Source organism: Macrotis lagotis, chromosome 1 (assembly GCF_037893015.1).
Source record: "Macrotis lagotis isolate mMagLag1 chromosome 1, bilby.v1.9.chrom.fasta, whole genome shotgun sequence".
Lineage (NCBI taxonomy): Eukaryota > Metazoa > Chordata > Mammalia > Peramelemorphia > Peramelidae > Macrotis > Macrotis lagotis.
The window spans coordinates 405,042,988-405,056,206 of NC_133658.1; positions in this window are offsets into that span (position 1 = coordinate 405,042,988).

Here is a 13,219-nt window from a genome sequence, read left to right on the forward strand (position 1 = left end):
TATATAACTTTGTCGCACAACATAAATAAAAGATTCCCTGTTGTTGGCATTTGTTCTATCCTGGTCTAGGATTTTTTAGAGTCAGTTTTCTCCCTGGCTTAACAGATGCCAGCAGTTTAAAAGCAGTTCAAAATCCTTATTTATATTTGGTGCTCAACTTTGTATAAAATGGTCTTCTATGTGCAAAGGGAGAGAGAAAAAGCATAACTTAAAAATGGAATTTATTTTCAGCCTTCTAAACACAGATTTCCAATAAACATCCACTTAGAGAACCATTTCATTAAGCTAACTGCAGCTGAAAACAAGTTCCCTGATGTTCCTTTGCAGATTTTATTTCCTAAAATGAATCATTGCTTCCTATGCTCTGACTTGACAATCTTTTACCACAATTGTGTAATTTTAGATTTGTCACTCAAATTGCATGCATTTCCAAAGAATCACTGTGAGATATTTATGTTTTAAAATGACAATATTAATAAGGCAACATAAGTGTAGCAACACTCTTGTAAATTGCATTACATTTTTTTGATCTTTATAGTACTGACCAGGGTATTGATCTTGCCATTTCAGTTATAGTTACAAGAGGTTCATAGGTTTGACATTCCATAAAAATCCAAAGTAGGATCCAGGAAATTGATCAGGAAAATCAATAGATCCAATTGCATGTAAAGGTAGGGAATAACCTCTTGGAATTCCTTGAAGGCCCAAGTATCATTCATTAAATTCACTAGAAACCACCCATAAGTAGTAAAGTTTTTAAAAGCACAAAGAAATCCAATCGCATCCATGTTAGTGTCATGGTTGATTTAGGCATTTATTTTCATTTCAAGCAGATATTATTGCACTTATGGTAATAGTAGCACCTAGGCGGCATAGTGGATAGAACACTGGGACTGGAATCTGGAAGGCTTGACTTCAAATTTGACCTTTAAAAACTCACACATTGTGTGATCCTGAGCAAGTCAGTTAACTTCTGTGTGATTCAGTTCCCTCAATTATAGAAGGGGATCATAAAGGCATCTCCCTCCTAGGATTCTTGGGAGAATTGAATGAGATATTTATCCTGTAATTAGTGCCCATTGTATGTACTTCAGAAACGGTAGTTCCTTTCTCATGGTAAATGTGTGGGTGAAAATAATGAAAAAGGTTAATTTTTGTAATATTAGCTAAGAAAAAGCTCAATCATCTTTCAGTGGATGATGATAACAAAAGTAATAAAAGAATAATAAGTACTTCAATGACTCTACTTCTTAGCACAGATTACATCTTATTCCTCTGTTTTTAATATTGTGATATTCTTTTCTGTCATTCCATAAATTCTTCATAAGATATCTACCCAGTTTGCTGGAAGCATGCTATTAAGATCAAAAGCATCCTCCCAGATTATGAAAAAGGTCAAAAACATCACTTGTACAAAAATATTCATAGCAGCCCTGTTTGTGGTAGCAAAGAATTGGAATTTAAGTGAATGTCTTTCAATAGGGGAATGACTTAACAAACTGTGGTATATGTATATCATGAAACACTACTGTTCTATTAGAAACCAGGGGGGATGGGAATTCAAGGAATCATGGAAGGATTTACATGAACTAATGCTGAGTGATATGAGCAGAACTAGAAAAACATCCTAACAACATGGGGGTGATGATCAACCTTGATGGACTTGATCATTCCATGTGCAACAATCAGGGACAATTTGGGGTTATCTGCAATGGAGAATACCATCTGCATCCAGAGAAAGAATTGTGGAGCTTGAGCAGAGTCCAAAGACTATTACTTTCAATTTAGAGAAGAAATCATTATATTATTATGTAATTTTGCTATCTCTTATACTTGTTTTTTCTTCCTTAGGAATATGATTGCTCTTCCATCACATTCAACTTAGATCAATTAAACCATGGAAACAATGTAAAGACTAACAGAATGCCTTCTGTGGGGGGTGGGAGGTGGGAAGCAAGAATAGGTGAAAAATGTGAAACTCAAAATAAATATTTTTTTCTTTTAAAAAAAAGCACCCTTCTAATCTTATCACTATTTCTCTCCCTCTCCCATATCCAATCTTTTGTCAAGACCTGTAGGTTTCACCTTTGCAACTTCTTTCAATGATAACCCCCTTCTCTTCTTTGACAGTCCCCCATAATGTCATTCATGGAATATTGTCATAGCCTGCTGGTGGTTCTGCCTGCTTCAAGTCTCTTCTCACTTTGATCCATCTTCCATTCATCTACTAAAGTAATTTTTCTAAAGCATCCCAATATGCTAGTCTTTATTCTCTCCCCTCTCTCCACTTCCCTGCCCACTCCAGAAACTCCCTGTTGCTTCTAGGTTCAAATACATCATGCTCTTTCTATGAATTGGAAAGGAAGTCTAGGAAGGTTATCAGTAGAGATAAGGAGGGAGAGCATTATAGGCATGGGGATCAACCAGAGAAAATTCTCAGAGCTTAGAGAAGGAGAGTATTTTATTCATATAAGAGCAAGAGGTCAATTTCACAATTCATAGAGTATATCACAGGTGTAAGTTGATTGGAAAGTTGGGAAGGGAATAGGTTTTATGAAGGGCTTTAAATGACAAAAAGAGCATTATGTCCTATTTTTGATACATATTCTTGTTTGTTTCTTTATAAAATTTATTGTACCTTCCTATGTGAGTTATTTCCAATATTTATAATATTAACCATTAATTAAGTAAATGATAGTAACCACAACAGTAACAATGATTGAAATAATGAAGTCCTGAATTACAGTGATGGTAGTGAGATTGTAAATGAGAAGAAAGATATAAGATGCATGATAGTCAAAGAATCTTCAGGAATTTCTCCCTGGTCTTAAGCCATTTGTAGTTTTTTTTTTTTAATTCAATAATCCGGATGAAAACTGAAAGAGATGAATATAAATCTAGGATAATTCCTTTTTAGATAAATTCAGTGAACATTTATTAAGTTGCTATTTCATAAAGAGATTTAATAAAAAGTTCTTGGACTAGAAGGAATAAAGCAAAATAGTCCCCATCTTCAACTGAGGGTCAAAGTACACACAGAATAAACAAATATGGCCCCTTTAGCATCTTCAACTCAACATCTCCCAGCTGGGACTAATTATCTTTTTCCATAAATTCATAGCTTCTAGTATACTTATTAGAACACCATTCATTTTTTTCATACAATGTAAGCTTGAGATCTCACAGATTATGTTTCATTTTTGCCTTTGTTTTTGCAGTGTTTGGCATAATACCTGCCATATAACAGATGCTTAATAAATATTTATTAATTGATCATTTCAGGAAGGGAAGAATACTAACAAATAGGGAGATCAGAATAATTCTCAGGTAGTAGCAACAGTGAAACTGAAAAAAATTCTAGAGATTGTAAGAGGTAAATATGATAAAGAAGACAAGCAAGGGGGAATGATGGTAGCTTTTATAAAAGGTCTAGAAATGTAAGAATGATTCTTGAGTTCAGATGACAATGAGTAGCATTAATTTAGTTAGGAAGTAGAGTAAGAGAAGGTCATGTAACATCTGTCCTGGAAGGTGCATTAGAGCTAGAATATGAAAGATTTAAGTACCAAATAGAAGAGATTTTGCCATATTCTATAAGTAATAGGTAGCTACCACATGTTTTTCATCAAATAAGAGCTGTAATTTAGAAAGATTACTTTGACAGTATGTAGAGAATAAATTGGAGAGAAGAAATAATGGGAGAAAAATAAGAAAATGAAGAGATTACAGTGTGATGTGAACAAAGGGAAAGCAATTCATATAAGTGATTCTAAGGAGATAGACATCATCAAATTTTGGCAAATAATTGAATATGATCATATAGGAAAGTGTAGTTTTTCATAACTTTGTATATATAAAAGATGATGGTGCCTTAATCAAATTAGGAGAAGGTATAATATTAAGGAAAATAAAAATAAGTTCCTTTTGTAACATGTAAATTTAAGATACTGATGAGGAATCCAGTTACAATGATTTGGCAGGTAGTAGGCAACTTCAGATTGAATACAAGGACTAAATATGTAGTTTTGGGACTCACTACCTGTAGGATAATAATTGAATCAAGGGTAGAAGAATAGATGGCTAGGAGAATGGCAATAACGTTAACAGAAAAAAAAGAAATTGGGAGAGAAGCTGTTTTGAGAGAGATCATAATGAGTATGTTCTTAAGAAAATACATCTAACCCTTCCCAAACAAATATAGAATCATGTATTTAAAGGTGAAAAGATTTCCAAAAATAAAGTCATATCTAAACAGCGGAAACATTCAGTTGTTCATGGGTAGGCTGAGATAATATAATACAAATGATAATTTGACTCAAGTTATTTATTCAGTGACATACCAATGAAACTATCAAAATTTTATAAAACTGAAAATATCATAACAAAACATATCTGGAGGAACAATAGAACAAGAATATCAAAAGAATTAATGAAAAAATACAAAGAAAAATTATCTAGTCATAAAACATTTAAAGCTATCTCATAAAGCAAACAATGATAAAAACTACATAGTTATAGATAAGAAATAAAGTGGTGGGTCAGTGAAATAGATTAGATGCAAAAGAAACAGTAGTAGATGGCTATAGCAAACTCCTATTTGATAAACCGAAAGACTCTAGCTTCTGGGATAGAGACTCTCTTTTTAACAAAACTGCTGAGAAAACTGGAAAATAGTATTACAGAAACTAGAAACAGACCATATCTCACATCTTATATCAGGAGTAGTGAAATGAGCACAGAATTTAGGCATAAAAGGTGATATCATAATCCAATTGGAAGAACAAGGAATAATTTATTTATCTATTGAGAGAGGAGGAGTTTATGACCAAAGAAGAGAAGCAGAAAATTATAGAATGCAAAATGGTTAATTTTGCTTACATTAAATTAAAAAGCTTTTGCACAAATAAAACCAGTGCATTCAAAATTAGAGGGAATTCAGAAAGCTGGGAAACAATTTTCACAGTTAAAGTTTCTGATTAAGAATGCATTTCTAAAATATATAGTGAACTGTCTCAAATTTACAAAAATATAAATCATTCCCCAATTGGTAAATGGTCAAAGTATATGAATAAGCATTTTTTAGATGAAAAAATTAAAGCTATTTATAATCATATGAAAAATGCTCCAAATCATTATTGATTAGATAAATGCAAATTAAAACAACTCTGAGGTACCACATTCCACCTATCAGATTAGCTGAAATGACAAAAACCTTAAATGATCAATGCTGGAAAGAGTGTGGGAAAACTGAGACAATAATCATTATTAGTAGAGTTATGAACTATCAACAACTCTGGAAAGCAATTTGAAACTATATCAAAAGGGCTACAAGACAGTCCATTGATAGTTTTTGATTTCCATTTCATAAGGCTCCCTTTTTACTTAGCTGTTCCAAGTGAAAAAGCAGTGACTGGGACATGCAAATTTCGGTCCAGGAAGAGAACACAAAGAGGAACTTGCTAATAATGGAGCATGAGAAAGGGCAGTTCCAGAACATCTCTAAACATATTGCCCCTCCTCCCCCAAGGTATTTGGGAACTATCCAATACTAGCACAGGTGCTCCACAACAGAATACACATTGGAAAATTGTTTCTTTTATCTTTTCCTTAGGTGAAGATATTAGTAGAAAAGCTATCAGTTCTGACTCATGCAAATATTCTGATGGTTTATAAATGGAGAGTTAATAATTAGAAAATTACTGGACTCTCAAAAGTATTTTCCAAAATTGCATACATGCCTAAATCATACTAAATTACAGACCATGAATTTATAGTAATTATTCAAATGATTAACGTGCTCTAAATTAAATAAAAACTAAATTTTACTTTTGAGCATGTATTCTAGGTGAGCAGAGTTTAAACTGATTCTTTACATAGAAACTTAATCATTTTAGCAGATATGTGGCCATAAATATAACTATCTTTGTTCAAATTTTACCTTATGGTTAATTATTGAATGGGTGGGACCATAGTACTTAAAAGTCAGGAGTAGGAATTACTCATCTTGCTTCTCCAATGAATTTTTCTAAACTTTATTGCAGATGAAAAATCATTATTTTTTAATTTAAAAATCATTTTACTTTTTTTTAATTGAAAGGAATCCTGATAGAAGTGGTAAATAAACTAACATCTGAACCTAGGAGAGAGCTCAGTTCATTTCTGTCCTCTTTCATTCTACTGCTTAAATTTACGTGTGGGAGTGCATTTCTTTCTACCAACTGTGTGCAAAGAAATTATCTCCAATTGCTTAAAAAAAAACAATTGCTCTCAATTGTGACATTTATCTTCTGTCCCAATCAAGTGTAATTTACCAGAAAGACTGGAGAATTATTTCTGTATTTAAAGCATGAGCTTATTTTCCTAAGGGTTGGATAGGTCATCTATGAAGGATTTGTAGAGACTGACACAATTTAGTCAATATGAGAAGAGAAGGATGAAATGCTCACCTTATTGAGAGTACAGATCTACTTAAATGTTCTCCCTTTCCTCCTCCTCCTCCATTTTGATTTTCCCCTCTTCTTTCTCATAATCATCAATCTTTTTCTCATCTTTTTCAATGATAGGAAGTTGTCCTTAAAAAGTAATTTTTGGATTATTATTATTATTATTATTATTATTCAGATATTTTGATCATTGCTTGAAATGGAAGATGGGTAGACTGTCTTGTATATTTGTCTATAAAATGAGTCCCCCAAAACTCCTGAACATGGGAATTACAGAGCTAGATTTTGAACCCTGTCTTTCCAACTCTAGATCCAATACCTTTTCCCAGTCATATACTCTTAAACCAAAGGAGAGAGGAGTAAACACTATCAACGAAATAGTGAAATCCTGAAAGCATCTTTCAGAATTACATGGCTGCCTAAATCATCCTATTACATTTACTATGAGTTAATGCTAAACAACTAAACTATTAATATTCACTCAATTGCTTATCTTGCTATTAAAAAAATAAAAGCCCAACAACACTGCAGTATAGGTAGATGCTGATTTTCAAGATATTCACAGAACGGCAACAAAAGGACCTTCAAAATGGTCACCTCATTCATGACCCTGTCTCAACTGAGGATAGCATTCATTGATTAACTCATCACAGATAGCACTTTGGATTTTTGTAGTGTCAGTTTTATGAACCTCACAGATGTGCCTTCTGCTCCCTATCTCTATCCCACACTAATTACAACAGTCAATTATTGAACATCAATCAGTTTGACATCCTGTTTGATTAGACTTGGTTGTTACTAAGGCAAAATAACCTGCCAGATGAGTGTCTTATTTTTTAGGTGTCTTAATGAATAAATTGTATTGACTATGGGGTGAGACAATCAGTTTCTCAGTGATTGAATTGCAATGGGTCAATTAGGCTCACTGAAACACCCTGCCCTTTACCTAATGGAATGCAGTGGTTCTGAACTTTTGGGTCACCATTATAAAGTCCATTGAAGTCTGCTCTTGGTACCTATTTGAGTCAAATGGTTGAAAGAGGCTCAATTAAACCTTTTTAGCCAATTGGAAGAATATGCCAAGGAAACATTTAATGATTTCTCTTTTAAGGGAGACTTTTAAAAGTAGGAAAAATTATCAGAACTTTAGATATGGATGGAATATTATATGTCAGCTACTTCACTATCTCCCATCACTGTACAAGAGGAAACTGAGGCCCAGACAAGTTCATTAAGCAAATCATGGTCACACTTTAGCAGAAGTGGAACTAGGATCTAGGTTTCTACAGTCCTGACATTTTTACTTTTCAATTTCATGACAGTATTAACCTTTCAAAAAATAAACAGAGGAGGGAACTACTTATTAAAGGTCTTTAGGTAAACACTAGAAGACTATATATGAATTATTTTATAGAGAATTTCTTATTCAATGTTTCCAAGAACTGAACCTCTAATCCAGTCCATAAATAAAGAAGATTCTTTGTGTGGATCAGAAATAATAAATAATCTTGCAGCATCTCTCATGAAGGAAACAGGAAAAATAGCAATTTACTAGAGGTGGCCTCCCAAATCCTCTCTAGCCCTAATATTTAGTGATTCTGTAGTTCTTGAGGAATTCAGTCTTAGATGAATCTACTTCAGAAGTTCCTGAACTGGTTGGGTATACTTCTATTTTCCCATTCAATATCTTCTATTCCACTCTGAATATCCTATGAAGGTAAGGGCAAATATATAAAAAAAACAAAGGATAATTTAGTAGGAAGGAGGGTTGATAAGAAGAACCCTAATCAAATGGACTCCCAAATTGACTTGATAATATTAATAATATCACATTTTGCATATTTTACTTGATAAAATTAACTATCATATTTTGAGTATTTGCAATTTGAAAGAATATTAGCTTTAGAGAGGGCATTTTTATATTGAGAAGAGTTGAGAAGTTCTGCTAATAATTGATAGAAATAATGGACTTGGCATGAATATAGCTTATTTTAGTTTCTTTCTACTCTCTCATGGACCAAATAAGAAAGATTAAGACTTTTAAAGTGAGGAAATTGACTGGAGAGTTTTGTGAAAAGACATTAAGCTATGAGTTGTGATTTAACTAAGTAGAGAAAACTCAGTTCTTAACTCTTAAGAATTCCATAGCAATAGTTTCCTTCCCCTCATCAGAAATGGTATCCTTTAGTAGATGGATATCGATAGAAAACATATGATTGCACATAACCTGATAGATTTTAGTGACATTGCCTCCAGAACTCCCATATTCTTGATTGATGGAAGTTAGTGAAAGAAAAAAGAGTTTGATGCCTGGGATCAGGATCCTCCTGTTTAGGAAAGGGCAGATCTTAGTCATTGAAGTATGAAGGAAAAGAACTATAGAGGCTTCCCACACACCAGAAGTAGTAGTTATAATTCTTTTTTGAAAGACTCTAGTGGTGATCTCATCAATGATTTCAGGTGAGTCAAAAGTTGGAGGTAGAGAAGATTATAATCAATAATTTGAATAATATGTCTAGTAGAGAGCACGCCCTAATAGTATAGTGGAGAAATGATCCTAGCCAAAAGCAGAACACAGGGCCCAGGAAAATCCAGTGAGGAGGAACTTAGGACATTGCAAGAAGAATTGAGAGACTTTACATCATAAGTGTAAATTGTTCTTCCTTTAAAGGCATATACCTTGGCCATATTTGACTCTTTGAATGTGAACTATCCTTATTGATGCCTAGTGTACATATTGGAAAGAATATTTTGTTTTATTTCTTGTAATGCCATTTCAATAAATGCCCTTGTTTTGAGCTATTTTTATCTTCTTTTTATGATTATATATAGCTTAAGTTTCTTCATTTGAAAACTGTCTATTAATATCTTTTAATATTTATCAAATGGGGAATGATTTGTGACTTTATAAATTTGATGCAATTCTGTTTATATTTTAGAAATGAGGCCTTTATCAGAACTTCTAGTTGTGAAGATTGTTTCCCAGATTTCTGCTTTCCTTCTAATTTTGGTAGCATTGATTTTATTAGTGCAAAAACTTTTTAATTTAATATAATAAAAATCATTTATTTTGCAGTTTATAATGTTCCCTAATTTGGTCAGAAATTTATACCCTTTTGATAGATCTAATAGATGAGTATTTCTTGGTCTATTAATTTATCTATGGTGTTACTCTTTATGTCAAAATCCTGTACCCATTTTGTATTTATTTTTGTGTAGGGGCTAATTGTATCTTCTGACTGAACTATAATGGTAAACAAAATTGTAGGAACCCCAAGCTATTGCTTTATGCCAGTGAAACCCTAGAGAACCTTGAACATAAGGTCCCAACATGGAAGTATAAATTAAAGAATGTCTCTAAGGTGTGAAACTAAATAATAATGAGGGATACATATAGGGATGGAAATTTAGCATGAGAACTCTGACCTAAGACAAATAGAAAGAAGGCAGACTTGGAAAAAACTTCAGAAGAAAAACTAATAAAGAAATTTTATTGCCTTAATTTATATCAAACAATTTTCAGGTTAAAAACCCAAATTTCAGTTGTACAGCAAAAGTCACTTCCTGAAACCTAAACAATCTTCTTTTTAGGAAGGTGTGCTCCTGCTAGAGGTGAGGTTATGCTCCAGCTGGAAGGAGTATTCCTCTTGGAGGGAAGGGTATACTCCAAAGGATTCTTCTGAGAGTAGGGTTCTTATAAAGTGGTTTTGGATGGCCTCCCTGGAAGGTGTTCAAATGACACATTAGTTTTCAAGGTAAAATATTAATTTAGGGTTTGTTATCAGGGAGAAAAAAACTGATGGTAGGCAAAATATTATTTAGAAGTATTTGGATATCAAGGAGAAATACAAGATTATGATATACAAAATATTGTTGGGAGATACAATCATGCTAATCTTCAAAAATGTTATTTTCAGTATTTTCCCTTGAGAATGCAGATTCATCATTATTTACAGACACCCAGGATTCTAAATTTACTCTAATTTACTTGTCATTTTCGATATAACAAAAAGAGGAGAGACAGATAATAGGTCCTTTGCCTTATGTATATTTACAGGTATTTTACAGCATATAAATAATCTGTGTCACCTACCTGAGGCCCTGGGGGATAGAGATAGTGTTGGTGATGATGAGGATGCTTGTCCTTTCTTGAAGAGGACCATGACACCAGGAAGGTGATGCCATGGCAAGCACTTGAATTGGATTTGAATGAGTGGGGACTGTGTTATTACAGCCTCACTTTCTCCTCCAGCACCAACTGGGTCCAGAGGCCACATATGAATCAGGGTGACTGGAGATGGCACTGAATGTGAGGCAATCAGGGTTAAGTGACTTGTCCAAGCTAATAAGTATCAAGCTGCATTCAAACTCCAGTACTCCTGACTCCAGGTCACTGTTCTATCCACTGTGCTATCTAACTGCATAATAATGCTGGTGTTGCCCAGGCAAAGACAAGATTCTCTGAATATGTTTCTTGTCATTATTAAAAATTTTGTTTAGTGAATTAAGAAAAGAAACCAGATTGAGAGAAATAATTAATCATTAACCTAAATACTATATTCAGAATACAGTGAAATGTAATGTTAATTCATTGTTAAAAAAAAAATCAGTAGACCAGGGGAACAATAGCATCTAAAAGGTAGTTTGGCTATTTTCCTAGAGCATCATTTTTAAGGAATAGTAAAGGTGTAAAGAAAAAGCATGAAGTTGGAACAAATCAGTACAGCTCATCTACTTCTGGTAACATGTCAAAATTTTCAACCATTCGTTGAAACGCAATCAAATCAATGACTACCATTGTTTGTGGAAAAAGCATTACAATAGACTGCTCTATGGTAGCATTCATCATATTGGTGATTCCCTAGGCAAAAATTCCTTCCTATTCTGTTCCAAATGTGTTCTCTTCAACACCTCCATTGAAATATGAAATCCTAAGAAAAATTGCTTAAATGATTAGATGAATAATGAAAAAAGTAGGAATACAGTGGGAGATGATCCTTCAGATATTATATTATGAGGCAGCAGTCAATAAAATCATTCCTTATTGGTTAAGAATAGAAAAACATACTAATAGAACCAACTATAAATGGAAGACTTACATGTGATAGAAACATGATGGCCCAATGTTGAATAAATAAGAAAATATAATTTCATGAATATTGGTGAAATTTTCTAGAAGATTGGAAAACAATAGGGTAGAAGTTAGGTTCAGAGCACCATCTTATACCACATTGTAAAATAAATTCAAAATGCAAATGTGACTTAAATTTTAAACATCATATAAAAAAATTGGTAGGGGAGAAGTCAGTCATATACTTTCCATGCTTAGAGATATTTTGTTCCAGTCCTCAGGAATAAAACAATCCCACCAGGGAGGACATAGGGATCCCCTATTTGCTCTCATTCTCTACAACTAGGTTCACAGTCCCCTACACCCCTAGGTTTGATGTCATTGTCAATAGGTTAAGCTCTTGGGCAGGTATCCAGTTTTTAATCTAGGGAAATATCCATGGGTCAGTGAGAAATGTCAGAGGAAAATAACTTATGAGTTTGATGGGAGTCAGTTCACTGCAAGGCACTTGGGTAAAAGAGACAGAAAAGTGGGAACCTCAAATATAATGCAGACATATATGACTGAACAATAACCAGCTTCTCCCTGTATTCAGGTGAACTTACATTTTTCTATCTCCCTACTTGTTATAGGACTCTCAATAAGTCACGTAGACACTCAGTGTTTGAACAAACCTTATAAGTATATAAATTATAAAAGAGTTACTGATCTATATTGATAGGAAGATTTTAATTTCTACAAGTCCCTTTCAGCATTACAATCACCTCTATGAGATAAATTTTAAAAATTAAGTATTGAAAAGTCCTAGTTTACCTATTATTATACTGATTCTTTCCAGGATCCGAACTTCACATCCCACAAATGTCAGAATCCTAGAAAGAATCACTGTCACTAGTATTTCTGTAGATATATTCACTGTTATCACAGTGACACCTGTCAGGTACATTAAACCCACTATTTCAAAAGGTCTGATTTCATGGTAGAAATACAATTCTTATTTCTTGTCAAGCTGGCAAAATGGAACTAAACAAGAAGGGGATTGGGGAAAAAGGCAGGAATGGTGGAAGGGCAGGAGGAAAGGAATCCTTTTAAAATAAGTGAGAATGAAGAACTAAGCTATTTTTACTTTAAAGTTATGATTTTTAAGACTTCTTTATAATTACCCAAGACAGATACAATGATAAAACTACATACTTTTCTTTGGTAAGTAGAATCTTACATATTCTGTTTTATAGATTTTGATATCTTTAAGAAAGTGACAGAAATGTAAATGATTCTGCTGTGAGCTTTTTCCTTCCCTTCAGTAGGTTTTACAGTTTCCATTTTAAAGATTTCTTATATTAAATATAGTCTCTTTGGAAATGTGAGACATGCACAAAAGAGACTAATGAGAAAGACTTTTCAAACAGTTGAAAATAGATGGAATTCATTGGACCATGTCCACAGGCAGGGATGGAAAGGAGAAGACATTTATCAAGGAGCCTAGCAGTACTTATCATTATGGTAAACCACCATTTATTTTTCTTTCTCTAATTTTTTATGTACTTCAGTGATATAGAGTCAGGAGCTCATAAAGTCTTAAAAGGTAGGAGAAGATATATACTTTCTGACTCAAACAGTAGGTACCAGTTGAAACCTTCTTCTCATCAGACTTTGTTTAAAGCTCAAATTGATTTCAATTTGCCCTAGTGAGAAATTATAAAGA